At 41.6% G+C, this 12,042-nt stretch overlaps 1 protein-coding gene across 1 annotated transcript in view; it reads left to right on the forward strand.

Annotated features, from left to right (window-relative positions):
• Positions 1-9,322: 9,322 nt before the first annotated feature.
• The window catches only part of RNF2 (ring finger protein 2), a 47,186-nt gene continuing 44,466 nt past the window's right edge, over positions 9,323-12,042 (forward strand). The window contains exon 1 of the mRNA XM_021682586.1: positions 9,323-9,504. The gene's annotated coding sequence lies outside the window, so the exon portion shown is untranslated. The remainder of the gene's footprint in view (positions 9,505-12,042) is intronic.

The raw sequence follows: 12,042 nt of genomic DNA on the forward strand, positions 1-12,042 counted from the left end.
CCTATTACACATATTGCTGAGAAACTTGACTTTTCACTTGATAATATATTTTTTATATCTATGTCAGTATTTGTAGCTTTTTTCTCCAAGTTTTTATTTAAATTCTAGTTATTTATCATATATGGTAAAATTGGTTTCAGGCGTAGAATTTAGTGATTCATCACTTACATATAACACCCAGTGCTCATCACAAGTGCCCTCCTTAATACCCATCACCCATTTAGCTCATCCCCCACCCACCTCCCTCCATCAACCCTCAGTTTGTTCTCTATCGTTAAGAGTCACTTATGGTTTGCTTCCCTCCCCTTATATTTTCCCTTCCCCTATGTTCATCTGTTTTATTTCTTAAATTCCACATGAGTGAAATCATATGGTATTTGTCCTTCTCTGACTTATTTCACTTAGCATAATACACTCTAGCTCCATCCATGTCATTGAAAATGGCAAGATTTTTTTTTTAAAGATTTTTATTTATTTATTTGACAGAGAGAGAGAGACAGCGAGAGAGGGAACACAAACAGGGGGAGAGGCAGAGGGAGAGGGAGAAGCAGGCTCCCCCCGAGAAGGGAGCTCGACGTGGGGCTTGATCCCAGGACCCTGGGACCATGACCCGAGCCGAAGGCAGACGCCCAATGACTGAGCCACCCAGGCGCCCTGCAAATGGCAAAATTTCATTCTTTTTGATGGCTGAGTAATATTCCATCGTGTGTGTGTGTGTGTGTGTGTGTGTGTACCACATCTTTTTTTTTAATTAACATAAAATGTATTATTTGTTTCAGGCGTACAGGTCTGTGATTCATCAGTCTTACACAATTCACAGCGCTCACCATAGCACATACCCTCCCCAGTGTCCATCACCCAGCCACCCCATCCCTCCCACCCCCCTCCACTCCAGTAACCCTCAGTTTGTTTCCTGAAACTGAGTCTCTTATAGTTTGTCTCCCTCTCTGGTTTTGTCTTGTTTCATTCTTCCCTCCCTTCCCCTATGATCCTCTGCCTTGTTTCTCAAATTTCACATATCAGTGAGAACATATGATAATTGTTTTTCTCTGATTGACTTATTTTGCTTAGCATAATACCCTCTAGTTCTTGCTTGTGTTTGTAAAAACCTGAATATAATTTTATTTTTGGTTAAGTCAATTTTAGTATACTATACATTACTGTATATCATATAACTTAAAAAGAATGAGATAAAGCTACTGCTCAACATCACTCATCATCAGGGAAATAAAAATCAATAAATAGGTGTTAAGAGGGGCGCCTGGGTGGCTCAGTTGGTTAAGCGACTGCCTTCGGCTCAGGTCATGATCCTGGAGTCCCTGGATCAAGTCCCGCATCGGGCTCCCTGCTCGGCAGGGAGTCTGCTTCTCCCTCTGACCCTCCCCCCTCTCATGTGCTCTCTCTCTTTCTCTCTCTCTCAAATAATAAATAAAATCTTTAAAAAAAAAAAAAACAAAAAGAACTACCAAGTTGTCCTCTTAGGAGGTTGTGTCATTTTCATGCACATCATTAATGTATGCAATATCTGTGTTCATAAACATAGACCAACAGTATTATAATTGTGTGAACATGATAGAAAATTATGCCTATTCAAATTTTCATTTTCTAAGTATTGTTGTAATGATTAAACTAAACATTCTTTGTAAAATATACAAAGCAAGTTGTTTTTAGTGACTGCTTTTTATTTTTTTTAAAGGTTTTATTTATTTATTTGAGACAGAGAGAATGAGAGATACAGAGAGCACATGAGAGGGGGGAGGGTCAGAGGGAGAAGCAGACTCCCCGCCGAGCAGGGAGCCCGATGCGGGACTCGATCCAGGGACTCCGGGATCATGACCTGAGCCGAAGGCAGTCACTTAACCAACTGAGCCACCCAGGCGCCCTAGTGACTGCTTTTTAAAAACTAGTTATTTTCATTACTTAAAGGCATACTAGATGTATCTTAGGAGCAAAGCATATGTATGCCTATATATTACAATGTGTCAAGTATTGGGGCCATTTTTGGGGGGGGAGCCCATTTAAAGATGAATAATGACATTGTGCCCTCATGCTACTTTCACTATTGTGGGTGGGTTAGGGGGACATATTTGCATACAAATAATCTAGGCAAGTGAATGGGGGAGAAAGATGCTAAATCTGTCTTGAGAACTAGTCAACTTTCAAGTTCCACTTGGAATATTAGGATTAATGTATAGCATGTTAAACTTGTATTCTTGGTATGAAATGTTAGTATGTTTTGACAGGACTCTTCAAAATCAACATCTAAATTGAAAGTCCACCAATAACAAACTTTCCTGTTGGTCATTATGCTTTTGGTGGGGGTCGGGGGGTGGCTGCAACAATGTCACATGACATTCCTAACATGGGTTCTCCTGATCCAAGATTGTTCCTGGAGTATTCTATACTACAGATAGCAACCTCCTTTCTTTGTTCTTTTCCACTAAAGGGCTCTGTATTTTCTGCATTTGTTGATAAAGATGGCTCTTTTCCTGTACCATGAATGGCATGGTGTCTCCAGGTTACGTTTGACATCTTCTTGTAATGCAGTTTGTATTCACTATGTGTCAAGCCCTAAGCTAAAGTCTGGGATAAGAATATGGAGAAGCCTAATTAAAGAGCAAGTCAGGAAATGAATAGGTTGGCAAATAGCTAAGAACTGGATCACGTGGAAGAAGGCACAGCTGTGCTGAGGTCAGGCCCACAGCCGTCTTTTTAAATTTTAGGGAAGGGTCAAACCAGGACAGCTAATGTAATAAAGTCCAAGAGTGAAGACGGACGCTAAGGATGTGTAAATGTCAAGAGGTCAAGGAATTGAAAATACACTAAGAGAATCAGTACTGCCTCAGAACAAGAACTAATTAGATCAGAGGAGTGAGTGTTGGAGAGGGACACAACAGGGTGAGATAGGTCACCCATATATCCTTAACAGGATACTATGACAAGAAGGTTCTTTTGCAGCCACCTTTATCCCATACTTCATGTGTGACAGACTTCATAATCTTTAAGGGGATTCTGATCTTATAAGCATGGTCTGTGAAATTTGTTTATTTAAAAAATGACAAAACTTTTGTACATACTAAAATCCTTAGAAACTATCTCTTCCTGGATGTAACACATAAAACCTCATTATTCTAGGTTGACCAGAATGGTTTTTGGATTTACCTGAATTATAACCTACTTTAGTGTCTTATTTGATGTGTATTTTAATGGCTTGCTTCTGTAGAGTATAAAATGCAAATGACTCAGCAGATGGATGGCTACCGCAGGGGTTTCCAGATCTTGATGTAGTCTAAAATAAAACAAAATTTTCTCTGTATGGGTGGGAGTTGACAGTTCTTTTAAATTCTTCACTAAAAACATTTCCAAGAAATGTGTTAGATAAGAGATGTCTTTACCCTCCACTCTCACCCCACAAAAACCATTCTAGCACCATGCTTGTTTTAAGTGAGAAAAATTAAAATGCCCACAAAGGCAGTTTGAGTAAGCTGTCATTTGATTTAAGTATTTTGCACTCTTCAACTGTACTTCCCCACAAGGATCTTCTAGTCTTTTCCAGAGAACTTTCCATTTTAGTTCTGAGTTCTGATCTTAATTATTCCTTGTTAGCTTCCAGGATGATTCTTGGTGTTCCTATATCAATGCCAAGGCACAAATCTCTTCCCTTGCAATAAACATTTTGAAAGGAAAAAACTTCCAAAGTTTATTTGAATGGAATAAACATTTTTCATATTAGAAAGCTTAAGCCAGGGACACCTGGGTGGCTCAGTTGGTTAAGCGGCTGCCTTTGGCTCAGGTCATGATCCCAGGGTCCTGAGATCGAGTGCCGCATCGGGCTCCTTGCTCAGTGGGGAGCCTGGTTCTCCCTCTCCCTCTGCCTCTCCCCCTGCTTGTGCTCTCTCTCTCTCTCTGACAAACAAATAAAATCTTTTTTTTTTTAAATAAGAAAGCTTAAGCCAATAATTATTAAATCATACTTTAACTTATATTTGAAGTTGGATATCAATAATATTTCCCATTTATATGCTCCATTATTAACTACAAAGAAACAGTTGGCTATTTGTGTTGCATCAGAATGAAAACTTTTATTCATTCTTTTGACTTTTCAAACATATGCTAGTTCATTATTTTAATAAAATGCACTAACAGATGTTAGGCAGAATGTGGCCACATCTGGGACACATAAAATACCATTCCAAGTCTCCATAGGAGGGGAGTAGCAATATTGTTTAGTTCTCCCCAAAAGTCTAACTAGCCCATCTCATTTAATCTGTTTAACTCCTTCGAGTTGGGTAGTGAAGAGTAGCACCAATTATTTTGGTTGTCTTGGGAATATAAAAAGGAACGAACTAAAACACCAAGGGAAATGTCACAAAAAGAAATGCACTACACTGAAATACAAATAAAACTTCACTAAAGCCTGTGGCTAGAGCTATATTTTTTCAGCTGAAGAGGTTGTAAATCTTGAGTTGCTGGTTTCCTGAAGCCACCTTGAATTATAGGTCTCTTTAGGCCTTTCTATAATGTCCCTACTTAAGTTGACCCTTTCAAAGAAAGCACAACACATCTAAACAATGGCAAATAAAGATTTTGGTAGAAGATATATTTTGACAACAGTATATATATAGATGGTGATTAAATCCCAAGCTATTCCTGTCTTCTGATCTAACTTTTAATTTTGTTTTGTTTTCTTAAAGCAAATTTTCTAAGGGAAAAAAACAAGACCTGCTGGTTTTCTGTCAATGGGTCAGGTTTATACACTGTTACATTGAACATCATCTCTAGCTTCTTAAAAATAGACAGCACTGAGGATTGGAATAATACTAGTGTTGAGAGGAAGCTCTGGGGATGCTTGTCTTTTACTGCTGCTTACCCATTAGAAAGAAGGAAAATCCTGGAGTTGTGTGTGCAGCATCGAGTGGGAAGGCACCTGTGGCATAAAGGGAAGTATCCCCGGGCTTGAATTCAGATGACCTAGGTTTGAGCCTCAGCTCTGCCACTTATGAGCTCAATGTTTGCAAATGGTAGTTAACCACAGAAGTCACATTTTTTCTTGTCTATAAAGTAGGAATAATACCTTGGAGGGCTGATCTGAAATAATTAACATAAATGTGCTATAGAAACTGTGACACGTACATAGCTTATCATTAACAGGCTATTGGTGGCCTGCAATCTTCATTTTGGAAGAGCAGATATCAGTTAGATATTTGGAGCACAGCCAAAAAGAAATCCATGTGGTATATATAGAACAGGCAGGTATAAATTCCCATTTCAAACACACTGCCTAGAGAAAGACTCTGCAAGGACTAACAGCAATCTTAATAGAAATTTCTGCTCATAAGTGATAAAAGTGAGGCAAACCAAGCTCATATGTATTGCTCTATTTCATATACACACTGGGATCAAAGATTCTGTCTTTCATTCTCTTAACACCTATTTTTTTTTTTTAAAGATTTTATTTATTTATTTGAGAGAGAGAATGAGAGAGAGAGAGCACATGAGAGGGGGGAGGGTCAGAGGGAGAAGCAGACTCCCTGCCGAGCAGGGAGCCCGATGCGGGACTTGATCCAGGGACTCCAGGATCATGACCTGAGCCGAAGGCAGTCGCTTAACCAACTGAGCCACCCAGGCGCCCCTCTTAACACCTATTTATTGAGCATCTAGTATATGTGCCAAGCATCACGCTAATCTCTAGGTATACACTGGTGGACATGATTTCTGCTCTCAAGGAACTTATGTCCTACTTACATTAATAGCTTTATTCCAAGAACTTGGCAAAGTATTGGCACATAGTAGATGCTCAGTAAAAGTTGGTTGAGCTGAACTAATCTAATTTTGTAGCATTACCATAGCAGAAAGCTAGTAAAGCCGTGAATTTTGTGATCAGAAATGATATTTGTACTCAGTTCACCATGTGATTAATAGGGTACTACTTCTCAAGTTTTGAGGGAAAAATATATTTTTTTCTTTTTAAACTCTACCCCCAACATGGGGCTCAAACTGACACCCCCAAGATTAAGAGTCGCATGATCCTCCAACTGAGCCAGCCGGCCGCCCCAAGAAGAATCTTTTTAACCTAGAGTTCATGGAGTCATCTACCTATAGTATGATACTTGTATTATGTAGTGTTAATTAAACATTTCCCTACTCAAAATATGATTATCACTTCCAATTAGTACATGTAACATGGGAGGAGAGTATTAGTAGAAAATGTTTTTAAGGGTAATATCCCTTAGGTCAGGTCAAAAAATTAGCAAAAGGAATGTAGGTTGGATATGTCAAATCACTAGACAGACTGACATTGATTTAATATACAACTAAAACAAGGGAAGAAAATGGAAGGTCCATTCTATTTACATGATAGTCAACTCTTAACAAGTACAGAGAGTTTACTTTTGAAAGCATAACTTCCAATGTTATGGAATAAAACTTCTTGGGAGTTTTTTCATAATATATAGGAGCTCACTGGTGGGGTCAGGGTGGGTAACATTAGTATCGTTCACCAATATCCCTACTTCTCCTGACTTGGTTCAAGGACTCAGTCTCTTTGCAGATGGGGGAGGCTAAGTAACTAGTTTTGGCCAATGAAATTCGATCAGTAATTTGTTTTTTTTCCCCAATCTAAGGCTATGAAAAGTTCATGGGGATTCTTTAGTCTCTTCCTCTGGCACAGAAACTCAGTAGCTGTGATCTAGGTGAGATAGCTACAAAATGGTGGACCCTCTATCAATCTGGTTCCTGGAGTGACCGGAACAGAGGGAGTCTGATCCATATGAAGCATGAACAAGCAATAAACTTCTGTTGTGTTAAGGCATGGAGATTTTGGAAATTTTATTACTATACCATAACAAAATCTTTCCTGATTAATATAGTCAGGAGAGGCCCATAGCACCCTTAATGCCAAGTTTTTGAGTAAGAGATATAATAGATAATACGAGTTCCATTAATTTGACAGTAGTGTCTTTCATATTAAGGATGCTAGCCTGAGGTCTAGCTTTTTAATCACATTTAATCCAGATATCCCATAAGTTTTCCATTTTCCCACTAATTCTCCTGTGAATCTTTTTTAAGTACTATATTTAACTTTTATCCATAAAGTTCCTGTGCCTTCTACAAATGATCACTTTTTGCAACATCAATTGAATTTCTTACTCTAACCACACATTATCTTCACAGGCATTACTGGAGCAAAAGGTTCTGAATTATCAACACCCTTAACTGAACTACACATGCAGTCGTCATGAATAAAGAAGGGATGGTTCTGCAACTGCACTATCTCTAGAAAGTGGACCTTTATAAGGACCTTTGTAAGAAGCATGCCTTGATTATAGTTCTTCCTGGACTCACAGAAAAGGCTACGTCCTGATAAGCTGGTGGAGGCTGAAAATATTGTAAGTCAAAATCCATTTAATATACCTAACCTACTGAACATCATAGCCTATCTTAAATGTGCTCAGAACACTTACATTAGCTACAGTTGGGCAAAACCATCTCACACAAAGCCTATTTTATAATAAAGTGTTGAATAGCTCATATAATTGAATGTTGTACTGAAAATGAAAAATAGAATGGTTGTATATAGGTAGGTACAAAGTGTTTGTAAGTTTATCAGTTGTTTACCCTCCTGATCAAATGGATGACTGAAGTTGTGGCTCACTGCTGCTGCCCAGCATCACAAGAGTATCCTACCACATACAGCTAGCCCAGGAAAAGATCAAAATTCAAAATGTGAAGTACGTATCACTTTCAACCACTGTTAAGATGAAAAGTCATACATGGAATTGTAAGTTGGGGACCATCTGTATTTTGACTTTTTTTTTTTTCATACTGGAGAAAGAGCTTAACCTTGAAGGGCTTGTAGAGTCTAAGAATTGTCATTTCTTTTCCTTCCTTTCTCTCTCTTTCTTTCTTAAGTAGGAGGCTCCAAGCCCAACATGGGGCTGGAACTTACCACCCCCAGTTCAAGAGTTGCATGCTCTACCCACTGAGCCAGCCAGGCTCCCAAGAATTGTCATTTTTTATTTAAAGCTATAGATAGTAGGTGAAAGTTTTCAAGTCACTGAAAAAGAATAATGCTTTGCTCGTTTACTTTAATGGATTGTTAGGTAGGATACATAATGTGTTGTCTTTAATATATTAACACCTGTCCTCTTTCTTTCTACCCATCCAAAAACTATCTGCCACAGCACTACTCAAATCCTAGCTCCTTAGGACATCTTCTTTCAACACACCAGCTGGAATCGATCCTTTTCTTTTCCAAAATGCTATGTAAATTCGTACCATTTATTTGGCATTGCTTGGAGAGTTTTAGAAAGTTCAAAAGCTGGAAAAGACCTAAGAATCATCCAACACAATCCTCTCATTTTGCAAATGAGGAACATTAAGTCCGGAGAGGTTATGCAATTTACTTAAGTCAAATGGTTAGAGACAACCTGGAGGCTATAAACCTAGTTTTATAGGGCGGTCCATTTCTTTATGTCACAAATGCCTTCATATTTACTGTCTGATTTTGTTGGTTATCTTTTCAAGAGGAAAGGACATCTCACCAATAGTGTACCTTGAGGTCAGGGAACTCTTTCGCTTGTTACTTCAGTTTATCGCTTAATTTATACGCATTTTACATAATTTTTTGGTAGACTAATTGGTTGTGTTTTAGGTAATGATTACATCTATTTAATCTATTACTTCTTATATTCTCAAGTTCAGAAGATAATACTGGAAGGGGCCAAGAAGGTAGGAATAAAACGGCAAGGTATAATAGTAAGAGCTGATGAAAACAATCGGAATACTTACAGACGTCCAACAATATACTTCTAGAATAGAAGGTCATTTTCCCTGGAATAATTAGATCTTGTAGGTTCACTCTGCCAGGATGGTTAAGTGTTTGTTGAACGGGGAGGCAGAGGGCCGAAGTTCAGGTGAAGTTCTAGAGCTGAATGCCTACTGACGATGTCTACCAGGTGGGACGGGTGTAAGAACAGGAGGCAGTCACAGAGAGCAGAACTCTTGAGGCCAAACCCCGACAACCGGCCAAGGAGGTGTAATGGGTGGGCCGAGGCAGGGGCAGAAGAGCACAAGCAGCCTGAACGACGAGAACGAGGCGGCGCCGTCGACATCCGGGCGTTGCCCGGGGGCTGCGTCGACCCCGCCGAGGGCGCCGGGGGGCGGGGCCGGCCGGCCCGGAGAGGGGCGGCTCGCGCCCTCCCCGCCCGCACGCGGCGGCGCCCCCTCCCCTCGCGCCGCGGGCCTCCCCGCGCCGTGCACGTCCCCGTCCCGCGCCTCCGCCCCCTCGCTCGCTCGCTCCTTCCCGCCCTCCCCGCAGCGCCGGCCGAGCCGGCTTCCCCTCGGTCTCTCATGAATATTGAGCGGCCCCTGTTGTATTTCCCGAGCTCCATTGCGGAAGCCGAGGCTCGCCATATTGTGCGGCGGCGCCGGCGGCCGCGGCGGCTTGTACCTGAGTCTCGGTCTGGCCGCGGCCAGCGGAGTCCCGGGCTGGGGCAGGAGCCGGTGAGTGGGGCGGGCGGGGAGGCGAAGGCGCGGGAACTGCGGGCCGGGACGTGCGTCGGTTCGGCCGGGCTGCGGGCGGCTGACGGCGGCCTGGGGGCCGGGGGTGTGTTGCCCGCGGGGGTGTGAGGGGAGATGGCGCCGCCGCCCCCGGCCGCTCTCGGGGCGGGGATGGCGGGGGAGGCAGCTTCTCATTGTTCCCATTTCTTCGAGGGTCTCGGCGGAGGTGGTGGGTCCGGCTTGCGGAGGACCCAGTGGGAGAAGGTCAGGGATTGAATTCCTTCCTTCGTTGGGAACCCCTCGCTGTCCGTTCCTCAGCGCGGAGGCCGGGGCCGCCGTGCGGCCCCCTCGCCTCCCGGGGCGGGGGCTCCAGCCTCTCTGCGGCCCCTCTCCGAGGCCAGCGGCGTGGAATGCGGGGTTTTTCCTCCGGGCTTCCCCCTCGCTGCCCAGGGGTATGTGTCTGCACCGTGGGGGTGGGGTAGGGGCGCTTTGTGCAGAATGCCCCTTTTCACCCCCGCGGTGCTAGAGTCTGGGTTCGCAAGGCGCTGCTCGGCGTCGGGGTTCCTGGTGGGCTGCCGGGAGACCCCTCCTGGTTAAAACGTTCCTGGAGTGCCGCCTGCCTGCCGGCGAGTATCTGTTGCTGCTTTCTAAAACCGCGAGGTTGCCCCGAAGGAGTCGTGGGGGGAGGGGTTGTCTTGGTTTGTTTCTGATGGAAGCTTCGCGTTTTGAACCCAGTCGTTGACGCTGAGATCTTGGTACTGGGTGTCGCCAGGGAGCCCTAGCCCAGGCTGTCAAGATACTTTCCCTCCTGTAGAAGTAGTCTCCTTGCTCCCAGAGGTACTGTTAGTAAAAATTGGTCTTTGAAACTTCGAGGTTCGTTCCGATTATCTGCCCGCTAAGACCATTATGGTCTTATCGTCTTCAAGCCTTTTTGGGTATATACTGCATGGCTGTCAGAAAGTTTGAGAGATTGTGTGTCTTTAAGGGGTAAAGTGGTTTGAAAATGTTAGGTTTCCTTGAGGTGTGCGAAGAAATTTGTTTGCTATGAAAAGAACAGGCTTGCATTCAGTGTTTTGGTAATACGCTTTACTTTTAAAAATTAAAAAAAATTGAGACGTGGCTTTGATGAGAATTATGTTTAAAACTCATGTCTGAGTGATTTGCATTACATGATCTACTTTTGGTGAGTTCCAAGACGATAAGCTGGAATACTTAGTGTAATTGGTAGATAATCTACTTTTTCCTGCTTGCATTGGGGTATAGTTGTTGAATTTTTAATAACTTAGATTGGTGTCAGATCAGGCTTTTTATAGTGAATATTTGACCTTTTGATTTACAAAGAATTTAAATGGCAGCAATAAGACTTTTGGTGATTCCCTTTTTCCACTGAAATTTCTACTTGTCACAATCAACAGGTACCTTTTAAAATCTTGATTGTACATTTAACATGTTTAAAGTAAAATAATGGGTAGTTATATAAGACTCCACTTTCCAGAGATAGCACAGCAAATATGGCCCCTTACTTTTTCGGAGGTTTTGAGTTATTTCCTTCAGGTACCCTTGTGGAATCCACCTTTGAGGTTAATTATAGTAGGTGTGAGTGAAATGGGGAATTTATGGAGGAAACTGCCTGAGTAGGCTAGTCTGAGTATTTTAAAAATATGCTGGTGGTCCTCAAATGTACTACACAGAAAAATTTCAAATTAGAGCCACTAATATGTAGACAATGCAGACATTCAAAATACTGAGACATTCTAAGAATTTTGAGTTTTTCTCTGCCTGTATTGAGCAATCAGACAGCTAGTTCCTAGGTTTATGTGGATAGGAATACTGTATAGAGCAGGTCAGCAAATATCTTAGGAATTTCATTTTTGTATTATTGACCTTAAGTGTGTAGTGTCAGGTCTTTCTCTGATTTATTCATGATTTGTGTTTTCTTTATGTGGTCTTTGGAGTAAAGGTGATTTATGTCTAATGAATAATATATAACCAGATGTTTTAGTGACGGTTTCATTTCTATACATTAGCAAAGAAGCATAATTCCTTCCAGCAAGAGAAGTGAGTTAACATTAAAATGTACTTTATTAAAGTTATGGACACATTTTTAGTATGACTTAAAGCACCTCATAATTTTGTAGCAACTCATTAAGTCTGGAGAAATTAAACAATGCATCACAGTTTGTCATTTTTAAAAGGAAAAATACTGTGGGATTATGCACATTCTGCCCACATACAGATCTACACTTGATTAGTGTTTATTACACATGGTGTGAAGACCTTGTCATTAGACACGTTAATTAATTTCCTCATTTTTTTCCATTTCTCTGCAATCTTCGTTATTATAGTAACTTATTGAATGTTTATTTGCATTTAACTGAGTAGATCCCCGTATAATTTGGGGGTACAAAGGCACAGTAACATTTGCCCTGTCCATTTCCTCTCTGTAGGTCAAGATATCCTGTTTATCCCCCCTCATCCCTAGGTTTCCACCTAATGTGTCAGATGGGTCCTTGGGTGTTTCTTGTAAGGAATACAGTTTGG

The sequence above is a fragment of the Neomonachus schauinslandi genome, chromosome 6 (genome assembly GCF_002201575.2).
Source record: "Neomonachus schauinslandi chromosome 6, ASM220157v2, whole genome shotgun sequence".
In the NCBI taxonomy this organism is placed as follows: Eukaryota; Metazoa; Chordata; class Mammalia; order Carnivora; family Phocidae; genus Neomonachus; species Neomonachus schauinslandi.